The sequence below is a fragment of the Eurosta solidaginis genome, chromosome 5, assembly GCF_040869045.1.
Source record: "Eurosta solidaginis isolate ZX-2024a chromosome 5, ASM4086904v1, whole genome shotgun sequence".
In the NCBI taxonomy this organism is placed as follows: Eukaryota; Metazoa; Arthropoda; class Insecta; order Diptera; family Tephritidae; genus Eurosta; species Eurosta solidaginis.
Window position 1 is genome coordinate 194,664,344 of NC_090323.1, and position 14,709 is coordinate 194,679,052.

The 14,709-nt window shown below is 37.4% G+C and overlaps 1 protein-coding gene across 1 annotated transcript in view; it reads left to right on the forward strand.

Annotated features, from left to right (window-relative positions):
- Window positions 1–14,709, forward strand: part of LOC137252021 (uncharacterized) — a 490,237-nt gene that overhangs the window by 323,966 nt on the left and 151,562 nt on the right. The window contains exon 4 of the mRNA XM_067787158.1: window positions 4,693–4,743. The gene's annotated coding sequence lies outside the window, so the exon portion shown is untranslated. The remainder of the gene's footprint in view (window positions 1–4,692; window positions 4,744–14,709) is intronic.

Consider the following 14,709-nt stretch of genomic DNA (forward strand, 5'->3'; position numbering starts at 1 on the left):
TAAAACTGGGGGCGCTAGGTACTCATGAAGTTCGACGCGGAAACACACAAGTGTACGTCCACAAAATGTATGTTTATACTCAGTTGAGCAGAGCTCACAGAGTATATTAAGTTTGATTGGATAACGGTTGGTTGTACAGGTATAAAGGAATCGAGATAGATATAGACTTCCATATATCAAAATAATCAGGATCGAAAAAAAATGTGATTGAGCCATGTCCGTCCGTCTGTCCGTCCGTCCATCCGTCCGTTAACACGATAACTTGAGTAAATTTTGAGGTAAATTGATGAAATTTGGTATGTACGTTCCTGAGCACTCATCTCAGATCGCTATTTAAAATGAACGAAATCGGACCATAACCACGCCCACTTTTTCAATATCGAAAATTTCGAAAAACCGAAAAAGTGCGATAATTCATTACCAAAGAAAGCTAAAACGATGAAACTTGGTAGATGGGTTGACCTTACGACACAGAATAGAAAACTAGTAAAATTTTGGACAATGGGTGTGGCACCGCCCACTTTTAAAAGAAGGTAATTTAAAACTTTTGCAAGCTGTAATTTGGCAGTCGTTGAAGATATCATGATGAAATTTGGTAGGAACGTTACTCCTATTACTATATGTACGCTTTATAAAAATTATCAAAATCGGAGAAGGACCACGCCCACTTTTAAAAAAAAAATTTTTTAAAGTAAAATTTTAACAAAAAATTTAATATCTTTACAGTATATAAGTAATTTATGTCAACATTCAACTCCAGTAATGATAAGGTGCAACAAAATACAAAAATAAAAGAAAATTTCAAAATGGGCGTGGCTCCGCCCTTTTTCATTTAATTTGTCTGGGATACTTTTAATGCCATAAGTCGAACAAAAATTTACCAATCCTTTTGAAATTTGGTATGGGCATAGATATTATGACGTTAACTGTTTTCCGTGAAAATGGGCGAAATCGGTTGAAGCCACGCCCATTTTTTATACACAGTCGTCCGTCTGTCCTTCTGCATGGCCGCTAACACGATAACTTGAGTAAATTTTGAGGTATCTTGATAAATTTGGTATGTAGGTTCCTGGGCACTCATCTCAGATCGCTTTTTAAAATTAACGAAATCGCACTGTAACCACGCCCACTTTTTCGATATCGAAAATTACGAAAAATGAAAAAAATGCCATAACTCTATACCAAATACGAAAAGAGGGATGAAACATGGTAATTGGATTGATTTATTGACGCGAAATATAACTTTAGAAAAAACTTTGTAAAATGGTTGTGACACCTACCATATTAAGTATAAGAAAATGAAAACGTTCTGCAGGGCGAAATAAAGAACCCTTGAAATCTTGGCAGGTATTACATATATAAATAAATTTGCGGTATCCAACAGATGATGTTCTGGGTCACCCTGGTCCACATTTTGGTCGATATCTGGAAAACGCCTTCACATATACAACTACCACCACTCCCTTTTAAAGCTCTCATTAATACCTTTAATTTGATACCAATATCGTACAAACACATTCTAGAGTCACCCCTGGTCCACCTTTATGGCGATATCTCGAAAAGGCGACCACCTATAAAACGAGGGCCCGCTCCCTTTTAAAAATACTCATTAGCACCTTTCATTTGATACCCATATCGTACAAACAAAGTCTAGAGTCACCCCTGGTCCACCTTAATGGCGATATCTCGAAAAGGCGACCACCTATACAACTACCACCACTCACTTTTAAACCCCTCATTAATACCTTAAATTTGATACCCATATCGTACAAACACATTCTAGAGTCACCCCTGGTCCACCTTTATGGCGATATTTCGAGACGGCGTCCACCTATAGAACTAAGGCCCACTCCCTTTTAAAATACTCATTAACACCTTTCGTTTGATACCCATATTGTGCAACAAATTCTAGGGTCACCCCTGGTCCACCTTTATGGAGATATCTCGAAACGGCGTTCACCTATGGAACTAAGGATTACTCCCTTTTAAAATACTCATTAACACCTTTCATTTGATACCCATATCGTACAAACAAATTCTAGAGTCAACCCTGATCCACCTTTATGGCGATATCCCTAAATGGCGTCCACCTATAGAACTATGGTCCACTCCCTCATAAAATACTCTTTAATGCCTTTCATTTGATACACATGTCATACAAACACATTCCAGGGTTTCCCTCGGTTCATTTTCCTACATGGTTATTTTCCCTTATGTTGTCACCATAGCTCTCAACTGAGTATGTAATGTTCGGTTACACCCGAACTTAACCTTCCTTACTTGTTTTAAATTAACTAGAGCCCGCACAGGGGTTGACGTTAAACCACAATAGAGGTAAATTTACTAGGTAAAAATAATTTCGGGGTTTCGAGAAGAATTTCGTCGGCTTCTTTTTGGTAAAAACCGATACCTACAAATTATAGTCTGAATATCTTTTTATTATCGATAACGAATTATATCATCTGGCAATCGGTTCGTTATCGTCTTTACATTGGAGTTTAGCCGGCATCTGTTTCATAGAAAACTAGTGAGTCTTCCGGTAACAAATCGATAGCACGCCGATCGATTGGTATCATTCTGATAAAAAAAACAAAATCTTTGGGACGAAAATCGATAATTTTTTGATAAAAGATCGATAACACGCCAATAAGATACTGGTAACACTCCCCTACCAAATCGATAACTTTTTGATAACATGACGATAATTTTTCTATCGATAAACGTCATGTAATATTTTAATAATTTTCTATAAAAAGTCGATAACAAATCAATAACTTTCCAATAACCAATGCTAACTTCTAAATAATAAATCTATAAAAGACCGATATCTCGTCGATAAAAAAATCGATAACTCATCGACAGTAACACCACTATTACCTATGTAGAAATATACGCCGAGCTTTTCATCCAATTCGTGGTGTGCTGATTTTTCATTTTTCCGAGAATCTGAAGGCGACCGCCGTGATGTGGTGGTAGCATGCTACCTACCACACCAACCAGAACAACATCAAAATTTTAGAAACAAAGGAGAGGGTTGGCCCTCGAAAGCGATTGGCAAGCACTCCATGAAACGCTTCTCAGTGGACACTCATCTGCCTTGCAGATGCCGGTCGGAAACGGCATAAAACATATAGGTCCCGTCACGTCAATTTGTAAGAAAGAAGCTCGGCCTAAAATCTCTTCGAAGTTTATCGCGCCTTATATTTATTTTTTTATGTAAACGTGGGCGTGGCAATCAACCGATTTGGGATTTCTTGCACAGGGCAATTCTTTTTTGAAAATGAAAGATGGATAACAAATTTCATCATTATATCTTCAGCATCCTCGAAGAAGATGCAAAGCCGTTTTAAAGGATACGAGCGGCCGTAGAAGGGGTTGCTATGCCCGTTTTTTTATACTCAGCGTGCTTTACACACAGAGTATATAGATGTGGTAGCAGAGCGGTTGGTTATACAGGTATAAAGGAATCGTGATAGATATATCAAAAGCATTAGTATCGAAAAAAATAATGACTAAGCCATGTCTGTCCGTCCGTCTGTCCCCCTGTCCTTCCGTTAACACGATAACTTGAGCAAATATTGAGATATCTTCACCAAATTCGGTAAACGGGCTTGTCCGGACCCAGAATAGATTGGTATTGAAAATTAGTGAAATCGGATGATAACCACGCCCACTTTTTATATATATAACATTTTGGAAAACACAAAAAGCCTGATTATTTAGTAAATAATACACATAGAATGTTGAAATTTGACTGATATTGAGACTCTTGATAAAAATTTGAAAAAAAAAATTTAAAATGGGCGTGGCACCGCCCACTTGAAACAAAATCAATTTTACAAATAATATTAATCATAAATCGTTAAACCTGTTGTAACAAAATTCGGCAGAGGGGTTCCCTTTACTATAAGGAATGCTTTGAAGAAAAATTAACGAAATCGATTAAGGACCGCACCCACTTTTATATAAAGGATTTTTAAAGGGATCGTGGGCGAATAAAATAAGCTATGTATTTGCAAACAAGAGCTTTATATGAATTTTATTACTCTTGCCAAGTGAAATTATAGCCAGAAATAGGAAGCAATACAAATTTTTCAAAATGGGTGTGGCACAGCCCCTTTTATGACTAAGCAATTTTCTATGTTTCGGGAGCCATAACTCGAAGAAAAATGTCCGGATCGTGAAAAGATTGGATACACATATTTTCCTTAAAGCAGGAAATATTTCTAGAAAAAATGAACGAGATCGGTTAAGGACCAAATGTGATCGTAGGAGTGCGGGTTCAAATCCTACTCCCGGGAGAAAAGGCTTTGAAGAGATTTACAAGGTATAATCGAAATAGCTGTCGCCTTATCCGTCCTCATGTCACGTTGTTTAAATTTTTCCCAAATTATTCAACGTTGTTATTCGTTGGAAGCCTCAGCAGTCGTAGAATATTTTGCGGCTCTAGAAAAGAAATCGCTAGACGCTACCACCGATCTAGTTGAATGAGGCTACCGAAAGGCCGATTTTTTTTTGTGAAGTTCGTGAAGAGATACGGAGCAGCAAGCAATTAATCAGTTTTCGATCTGGGCCTTTATCACCCTTTCGTTTATTATATTTTCCTTATTTTTGTCTAATAATATTATTATCGCTAGTATTCGAAACAGTATTATCTTAAAAACCTAACAATTATTCTTCTATTTGTTATAGGTATAACTTCAATATGGAATCTCTCATCAGCTGTTTCTCAACTTGATTGAAGTAAGTTTATCAAAAATGAAATGGTTTCCGTTAACTTTAGTAAAAAAATTTTGGATATCTCGTTCCATTTTAATCATGCTAGTAACATGTACAAGTAGAACATGGACTTTCCTTTGCAGCTGTCGTTGTTCTATGATGGATAGGTTGAACTGGCCAGTCAATAAGACCTCAAATAGACTCAATGTGTCCATTGTGTTACCAGAATTTCTTTGACAACCGAACAAAAGAGCCCCAATTAGGTGCCTGGACTTATGGAATTGCACATGATGTTAGACATTTTGCAGCCCTGCGCTTCTGTTCACGTTGTTCCTGCTTGATGGATCATATGCAACTCCTGTGTCCTTTTGATTTCTCGCAAACAGGTTGTGACGTTTGTAGTCGATTCACCGAGTGCTGCACCTTCCTTGCTAACTTTTCGGCCTTTACGTTACTTTCTATCCGGGAACCCAGTACAGATGTATGTTCTGGCCTGAGCGAAGATTTTCCAATGCTTTTTTACATTCCAGGACACTTCTTAATGAAGTACTGTGTGAGGTTATTGCCGCTTATTTATCAATATATATATTGACGCGACTGCAGCTTAAGCATGCTTTGTGCAAAATTTCTGCTGCTTTCTAGACGACTATAACTTCCACCTAAATGGCGCTACAGGAATCGGGCAGCCAGCAAGATCTACTTATTCCTGGATCGAAACAGTACACAGCGGACACGACCCCTTTCGCTAATTTGGATCATCGCTAAACACGTGAATTAATATGTTCTGAAATTTCGTGGAAGTTATATCATTACTTACTTACTTAATTGGCGCTTAACCGTCTAAACGGTTATGGCCGTCCAACAAGGCGCGCCAGTCGCTCCTTCGCTCCCCCAACCGGCGCCAATTGGTCACACCAAGGTAGTTTAAATCGTTTTCCACCTGGTCCTTCCAACGGAGTGGGGGCCGCCCTCTACCTCTGCTTCCATAGGCGGGTTCCGATAGAAACACTTTCTTGGCCGGAGCATCATCTTTCATTCGCATAACATGGCCTAGCCAGCGCAGCCGCTGCGTGTTAATTTACTGGACTATGTTGATGTTTGCGTATAGCTCGTACAGCTCATCATTAAATCTTCTTCGGTACTCGCCATCGCCAACGCGTAGAGGCCCATAAATCTTTCTAAGAACTTTTCTCTCGAACACAAGTTATAACATTGTTGGACTAAAATTTATTGGGCTACAAAACTGCACAATCAAAAAATTTCGAAGACTCATCATAAGAAGTTGGAAATTTCCTTAAAATTTTTAGAATTTTCGAATTTTTAAGAAAATTTTTGAGATTTCATTGCATTGATTCATTTGCGAAATATATAGAAGTTTTGTTTTCTGTTCGCTGCTGCCTGTACTGGGCACAGGACCTCACGTTTCACCGATTATCATGGACTGCGATGCCTCCTTATTATCTTCTAAGGTATTAAGAGTTGACCTTGAAGCGCTAAACTGCGCTCGCTAGCAATTTTAAAATAGAAAAATTATAAGACGAAATGGCCATCTAAATGAAAAGTCAGTAGTGAGAGTAATGCAACTTAATGACTTCTACATGCCTTCAATGTAATTATGTAATGAAATACTTATGTTTTATGTCATAATTAGAAAACAGCAGTAAAGCGTTTTCCGAAATGAAGTCTAGCAATAAAGGCCATACAAATCAGATCATCTATACTGACTTGAGAAGGTATGTGCACTTAGTGCCGTTAACTTTCAAGAGAATGCAATTTTCATAACGACACATGCCATTAACTACGAATATACATCAAGCAATTTGATTATATCGTCCATATATGTACATATGTCTATATATAGGTAAAGTATTTCATTCAGTTAACAAAACTTTGAATGCTTCTTAATGCATTTGAAATTCATACTCAATTCAACACAACCAACTCAAGTTTGAATAACAATTTCGCGAACAAAAGCCGAGACAGACGCCTTTGAAACAAATAAGCAACAATGCAAGAGCAATATATATAAATACATATGTACATATTTACTTATCTATGTATGTTGTAAAAGTAAATAGCATGTGGAAGTCAAATTTGCTTAAGCAAAGAAAAAAACGTAATCTTAAGGCTTTTTGTTGACAAATTAACGAAAAGCGTTGGAAGCAGCAGAAAATTTGCTCGCAAGTATTTAAAATAAGCAACAACAACTAAAATAATAACTGTCAGCAAATGTTAAGGCATGAAAAGTGGCAGAAGGTATTGAAACCAGCCAAGATAACGCCACACCGCCACTTCACCGCACTCCATCTTAACTCCATTCCAATCTCAAGGCAACTCTTCAGCTCAACTAAACTCAAGTGAAGAACTGCAAATAAGCAAAAGAAAACTTGAAGATGTCAACGTCGAAAAGTCATCAACTCATACGATATGAGGCATTAAAATACTACACTTTCATTTATAATTACATGCATACATAAATTTACATGTATATTACAGAAATATAGTGCAGGAACGTAAATACGTATCGAACAAATTTTGTGATGGGAATTCCCATACTCCGAACGGAACAAACGAAATATATTTTATAAAGGCTCAAATTTTTTAATGAATTTTCTGGGAATACAGAAATAAGCACGTCTATACGCACTACCTGAAAATACGGATACCGGTGCGTATACGTAACATTTGTTTTTGCCTTGGACACATAAATTGGGTTTCTAGATCCAAAAATTGCGGTTTAAGCAATATTTGAAACTTAAACTGTTTTGCTCACCCCTTCCTACCAGAGTCGGTTTTATAAATAGCTATAGCTCGGAAGACATTTGAACTAGACCAGCTTTTTCGAGCCATAACAAAACATCGAGCTCTGAGAAGTTTTGTGAAAAGTGCAGTGCCGCCCGCTTCTCACTGAGAGGTTTTATTTCTGATTCAGATACGTGGTTGAAAATTTTGGTTTAAATCTTAAACTTTTTGGTTTACATGCTTTATGCCGACTCCGAACGGCATCTGCAAGGCAGATGAGTTTTCACTGAGAGCTTTTCATGGCAGAAATACAACCGGAGCGCTTGCCAAACACTGCCGAGGGGCGACCCCGCTTAGAAAAATTTTCCTCTAATTGAAATACCTTATTTCTAAAATTTTGTTGTTGCTTTGCCCGGGGTGCGAACCCAGGGCATACGGTGTGGTAGGCGGAGCACGCTACCATCACACCACGGTGGCCGCCGATGCAGACCTTGCAGAGTTTAAAACGAAACGAGCTCATATGACTGGTTTTGAATTGAAACGTTCTGGTTAGTGCACAGAAATTCTATTTTTGAAAATTCTGGTTTAAAATTTAAACCCAAATATATTAAAATTTGGATTTATCCTCTCATAGTTTATAAAACAGATGAAACAAGTTTAAAAAGGCGCTTCGGGTAAAACTTTTTGGTTTTAATTTTAAACTATTCATCAAAAATTAAATTTTAACAAGTATAGGTGTCTAAGTTCGGGTGTAACCGAACATTATATACTCAGCGTGAGCTTCAATTGTACATCTCATTTCAGATAAATTACTTTTCTACATAACACGTGGCACCGCCCGTTAAAAGAAAAACGTCTCCCCATTTTCTCTTACAGTAAAACTTGATAAGTAAAATATCATTGATTCAAAAATATTTTTTTCTAAGTTATAGCTTATTATTCTAGTCTACGACCCTTTCAAACTTGTTTTGTATCTAAGTTGCCGTGGTCTTTAATCGATGCCGTCCATTTTTTCTAGAAATATTTCCTGCTATAGCAAACATTTGTTTACCAAATTTTATTACGATCCGTTAATTTTTCTTCGATTTATGGCTCCCGAAACATAGAAAATTCCTTAGTCACACAAAGGGGCGGTGCCACGCCCATTTTTTTAAATTTGAAGTTTTCCCTATTTATTGTTATAAATCCACTTGGGAAATGAAATACCATTGATATAAATCTCTTTTTTGCAAAGATATAGCCTATTTTATTCGTCCACAACCCTTTTAAAAATCTTTTATATAAAAGTGGGCGTGGTCCTTAACCGATTTCGTAGCGTTTTCTTCAAGGCATTCCTTATAGTAAAGGAAACCTCTCTGCCAAATTTTGTTGCGACGGGTTTAACGATTTTTGATTTATGATTAATAATATTTGTAAAATTGATTTTATCACAAGTGGGCGATGCAACGCCCATTTTAAAAAAAAATTTTTAATTTTTATCAAGAGTCTCAATATCAGTCCACATGTGTATTATAGGTGTGTGTGTATATATAGGTGTATTATTTACTATATAATCAGGTTTTTTGTGTTTTCGAATCACTAAACTGTTGAATAAATAACTCCAATATTTAATAATGCAAAATCGCCTTTATTAAAGTACTTCACAATAAATAACTCTACTTTTGCTCGACAGATAGCGTGCTTAATCAAAACTGACTCTCGCGCCCCTACTGGTGTCGCCTTTTATACTGTTTGGTTTACTCGTTGACATTTCTAGGCGGTTCTGTTCTAGAATCTACTAGTTGGTTATCTGCTATAAGTTTCTCAGCTATAACTACAGATGCACAATTTTTATAGCTTCACTCACAGCTCATGCGCGTGTGTTTGTGAGCGACACTTGCACAATTATATTGCATATCTCAGATAAGATATCTGCATGTGTTTGTGCGTTGCTTCTCCGCTGCGTGTACGTACATATGTGTAGACATAATGACTGAATTATTGATGTGCATTCACGTCACTGCTTAGCATCGGCTTAGAGATGACAGTACCCCTTAGTGTTGCTAATATTCGTTACAATATAAAACGTGGGCGTGGTTATCATCCCATTTCGCCAATACTCAATATCAATCTATTCTGGGTCCAGATAAGCTCGTGTACCAAATTTGGTGAAGATATCTCAATATTTACTCAAGTTATCGTGTTAACGGTAAGACGGATATGGCTCAATCAATTTTTTTTTCGATACTGATGATTTTGATATATGGAAGTCTATATCTATCTCGATTCCTTTATACCTGTACAACCAACCGTTATCCAATCAAACTTAATATACTCTGTGTACAAAGCACGCTGAATATAAAAATGTCTGGACTAAAACTAAAACCAATAAGTGGTTTTAAGAGTAGTACAAAAATGCATATTGACCGTGTAGTTGAGTTTGTGACAATGTAGGTGCTATCTTCTACAGAAATCTTCTGTGGATCATGACTATTTTGCAATGATTTTCAGTATAACTTCTGGACTGTTGACGGAATTAATTCCGAAGTTTTTCGGAACTATTTTAAGATAACTTCGAGATTGTTTCCGATATTTTGTTGGATGTGGAAACTATTTTGGGATAATAGGTATTGTTTTCGAATAATGTCGAGACTGTTTTCTGAACTTTGTATGCAAATTTGGGTATCATTTCGCGATCACTGTTTTCACATAATTTTGCAACTATCTCTTGTTCATTTCGTCGAGACATTTTGGAATGATACTAAGCCGTTTTCTGGACACAGGTTGCCCAAGCAGCTATTTTGTGGCCAACAAACTCGTCTAAGACTACTGAATATTAGGTCAGGTAACTGACACCACCAGCTAAGTTGTTATTAAAAATTCATGAATATTTGAAATCCTTATTTCTGCTAATCTACCTTGATTATCTAAAATGAAGCTTCCAAAGGATCTTAGAAGTATTGTAGCTAGAGCAGGAAATTAGCGCAGAAAATACTCAACTGTCGCTTTGCAAGTTAGGTCTTTCTAGCTTATGCAAAGGTCATCATACGGGATGCTCATCTTCTCCGAATTCGTGCCTATAGCCCAATGACCGATGCTGACCACTATAACTTTAAGGGTGTCGGCTATAGATCTACTCACAAGAAACCTTGTTATTCTTTTAGTGTGTTCTGGTCATCCTCCTTAGTGCCTTAATTTCCATATTCAGTGAAATACTAAATTTTACACAAGAAGTTCTCCGTGAGGTATAGAGGTAGTATTTTAAAGTCATGAGATAAGTATATGCCATCTAAAAAAAGTATGTGCCGAAATATATGAGGACTCCTTTCAGCTCGCTGCTTGCCTGCTGCTTGAAGTTAGCCTATTCAAGTTTAGGAATATTGCCAAAGTCACCTTACTTCCAAAAGCAGGGGAAATCCCTCATGCCTTCCACAATGTTCTCGAGAGCAAATATAAGCATTGCAACATACGTCTTGTAAAGGCAGATCTACTTAACAGCTCTTCTTTTGGTTTGTAAAACTGAAAGAAATGTCGCTCGTGCAGGGAGATTTTTCTGATAATGAAGAGGCTTTCCACTATCTTCAACCGCGACCATCGTCATTGACAGCATTTGTAGTTGAAACGACTCTGGTCCTACATACCAACTGCTGTAGTTTTTAGCAGCGAAGTGGTAGCAGTGGCCAGCGAAAGGGATATGGATCAGGTCCTGCGGTCACGATCACATTAAGGCTTTCTGCAGATACTTGAATGTATGGGCTGAGGAACTTTCTCTAGAGTTGTTTAGGCACAGCAGGTAAATGGCCCGAAACTTGCGTCCTAGCTGTTAGGTTGAACTGGCCGGTCCGTGAGGACCTCACATAGACTGATTGAGTCTGTAGTGTTCGTCCTAGCTGTGAATAGGAGAAGAATAAATACTTCTCTTCTCAAGATCCCCTTATTCAAGCCATCCAACATTGGCAGCATAACGCTGGGCTTATCGGGTAGGGTTAATAATTTTAAATTTATATTTGACAGGAAGCCGTCATTGAAGATTTATATATGGTGTAAACCTAGTATTTACACGCTTTGGAACAATATAAAGCGTACAGCTACTAACGTGCGCTGATGACATTGATATCCTTGTCCTGAACATCCAAGTTCTGCCTACACTAAACTGCAAAAATAAGAGAAAAATGTGGTTTTGTTGGTGAAATAGTAAAAAGCTTCGTATATTTGGGAACCAGCCCTACTACGAACAACAACTTCAGCTCTCAAATCTAGCGAAGAATCTCTCTTGCCAATAAATGCTACTTTGGACTAGGTAGGCAATTGAAAAGTAAAGTCCTCTCTCGGCAAACGAAAATCACGCTCTACAAGTCACTTATCGTACCCGCCCTGCTTTATGGTGCCAAAGCATGGACCATGAGAAAAGTTCTTCGAAAGATTTATGGACCTCTACGGCGACGACGAGTACCGAAGAATTAAAACACAGCGGCTACGCTAGCTAGGCCGTGTTATGCGAAAGAAACTTGACGCTCAGGTAGTTTTATCGGAACCTGTCAATGGCAGCAGAGAAAGAGGGCGACCCCCACTCCGCTGGAGTGACCAAGTGGAAAATGATTTCAATTCCCCTGGCGTGACCAATTGACGCCAATTAGCACAGCGAACAATCGACTGGCGCACCTTGTTGGGCGGCCATAACCGTCTAAGCGGCTAAGCGTCAATTATATAAATAAATAAAAACTCGGCTGTCTTGAACTGCGCTCGACTAGAACCGCATCCTACCAGGCCTTAGGATAATAAAGCAAAGCTAAGTCCTTAGATCTTTTCATAAGGCCGTTGCAATTTTTTAAGTCCACGAGAGTTCTAATGACAGAAGAAAGAATGAAGAAAAATTCTTATAGATTTATAAGCCAACGGCTTTTTGAGCATAGTGACATCTTCCATGCCTTCTCATATGCGCCTTTTTAAGCATTTACTCAACCATCTTTAGGCATGGCTGTGAATGCCCACATATCCCTGAATGTATTCAAACCTACATAAACGCATGCAAATGTACTTATATACTCATACTATCAGTGTATATATACGACATATGTGTATAAATTTTTTGCAAAACTTTTCAGCTATGTTGACATGTATGTTTGCATAAGTAGCTTAGCGTAAAGTATTTTAAATAACTTTGCATAATTTTAAACGCAAAACTTGGCGAAGGACTGAGCTCAAATGCCTGTAGGGCATGCATGCTCGTACTGTTTTTAGTGTAAAAATACAAAAAGCCAGTAAAGGTGTCTAAGTTCGGGTGTAACCGAACATTATATACTCAGCTCGAGCTTGAATTGTACATTTCATTTCAAATAAACTACTTTTCTACATAACACGTGGCACCGCCCGTTTAAAAAAAATGTCTCCCCATTTCCTCTTACAGTAAAACTTGATAAGTGAAATATCATTGATTCAAAACTATTTTTTGCTAAGTTATAGCTTATTATTCTAGTCTAGGACCCTTTTAAAAATCTTTTGTATAAAAGTGGGCGTGGTCTTTAACCGATCTCGTCCCTTTTTTACTAGAAATATTTTCTGCTATACAGCCTGACTCTAATGTGGTAAAAACTTTCTTCACCACGGCAGCTTTCTTCATATGGCAACTTTTGCACCCTTTTGGTATTCGGCCCACAAAAGTAGCCGGATAATTGTTTACCCACTAAAATAGGTGGTAAGATCGATGTAACCACACAAAAGCTGTTGTTTAGAAAAAGGCAATACTGAAATATAAAGAATTGTAAGTTTAAATAAGTATACATAATAGCAAACAAGTAAGAAAAGCTAAGTTCGGGTGTAACCGAACATTACATACTCAGCTGCGAGCTTTGGAGACAAAATACGGGAAAATCACCATTTAGCAAAATGAACCTAGGGTAACCCTGGAATCTGTTTGTATGACATGTGTATCAAATGAAAGGTGTTAATGATTATTTAAAACGTAGTGGGCCTTATTCTATAGGTGGACGCCTTTTCGAGATATCGCAATAAGGGTGGACCAGGGGTGACTTTAGAATTTGTTTGTACGATATGGGTATCAAATTAAAAGTATTAATGAGGGTTTTAAAAGAGAGTAGCCCTTAGTTGTATATGTGAAGAAGTTTTCGATATATCGACCAAAATGTGGACCAGGGTGAGCCAGAACATCTTCTGTCGGGTACCGCTAATTTATTTATATATGTAATACCACGAACGGTATTCCTGTCATGATTCCAAGGGCTTTTGATTTCGCCCTGCAGAACTTTTTCATTTTCTTCTACTTAATATGGTAGACGTCACACCCATTTTACAAAGTTTTTTTCTAAAGTTATATTTTGCGTCAAAAAACCAATCCAATTACCATGTTTCAACTCTTTTTTCATATTTGGTACAGAATTATGGCATTTTTTTCATTTTTCGTAATTTTCGATATCGGAAAAGTGGGCGTGGTCATAGTCGGATTTCGGCCATATTTTATACCAAGATAAAGTGACTTCAGATAAGTACGTGAACTAAGTTTAATAAAGATATATCGATTTTTGCTCAAGTTATCGTGTTAAAGGCCGAGCGGAAGGACAGACGGTCGACTGTGTATAAAAACTGGGCGTGGCTTCAACCGATTTCGCCCATTTTCACAGAAAACAGTTATCGTCATAGAATCTATATCCCTACCAAATTTCACAAGGATTGGTAAATTTTTGTTCGACTTATGGCATTAAAAGTATTCTAGACGAATTAAATGAAAAAAGGCGGAGTTACGCCCATTTTAAAATTTTCTTTTATCTTTGTATTTTGTTGCACCATATCATTACTGGAGTCGAATGTTGACATAATTTACTTATATACTGTAAATATATTAAATTTTTTGTTAAAATTTGACTTTAAACAAAAAATTTGTTTAAAAGTGGGCGTGTTCGTCATCCGATCTCGCTAATTTTTATTTAGCACACATATAGTAATAGGAGTAACGTGCCTACCAAATTTCATTATGATATCTTCAACGACTGCCAAATTACAGCTGCAAAACTTTTAAATTACCTTCTTTTAAAAGTGCGCGGTACCACGCCCATTGTCCAAAATTTTTCTAATTTTCTATTTTGCACCTACCAAGTTTCATCGCTTTATCCGTCTTTGGTAATGAATTATCGCACTTTTTCGGTTTTTCGAAATTTTCGATATCGAAAAAGTGGGCGTGGTTGTAGTCCGATTTCGTTCATTTTAAATAGCGATCTGAGATGAGCGCCCAGGAACCTACATACCAAATCTCAT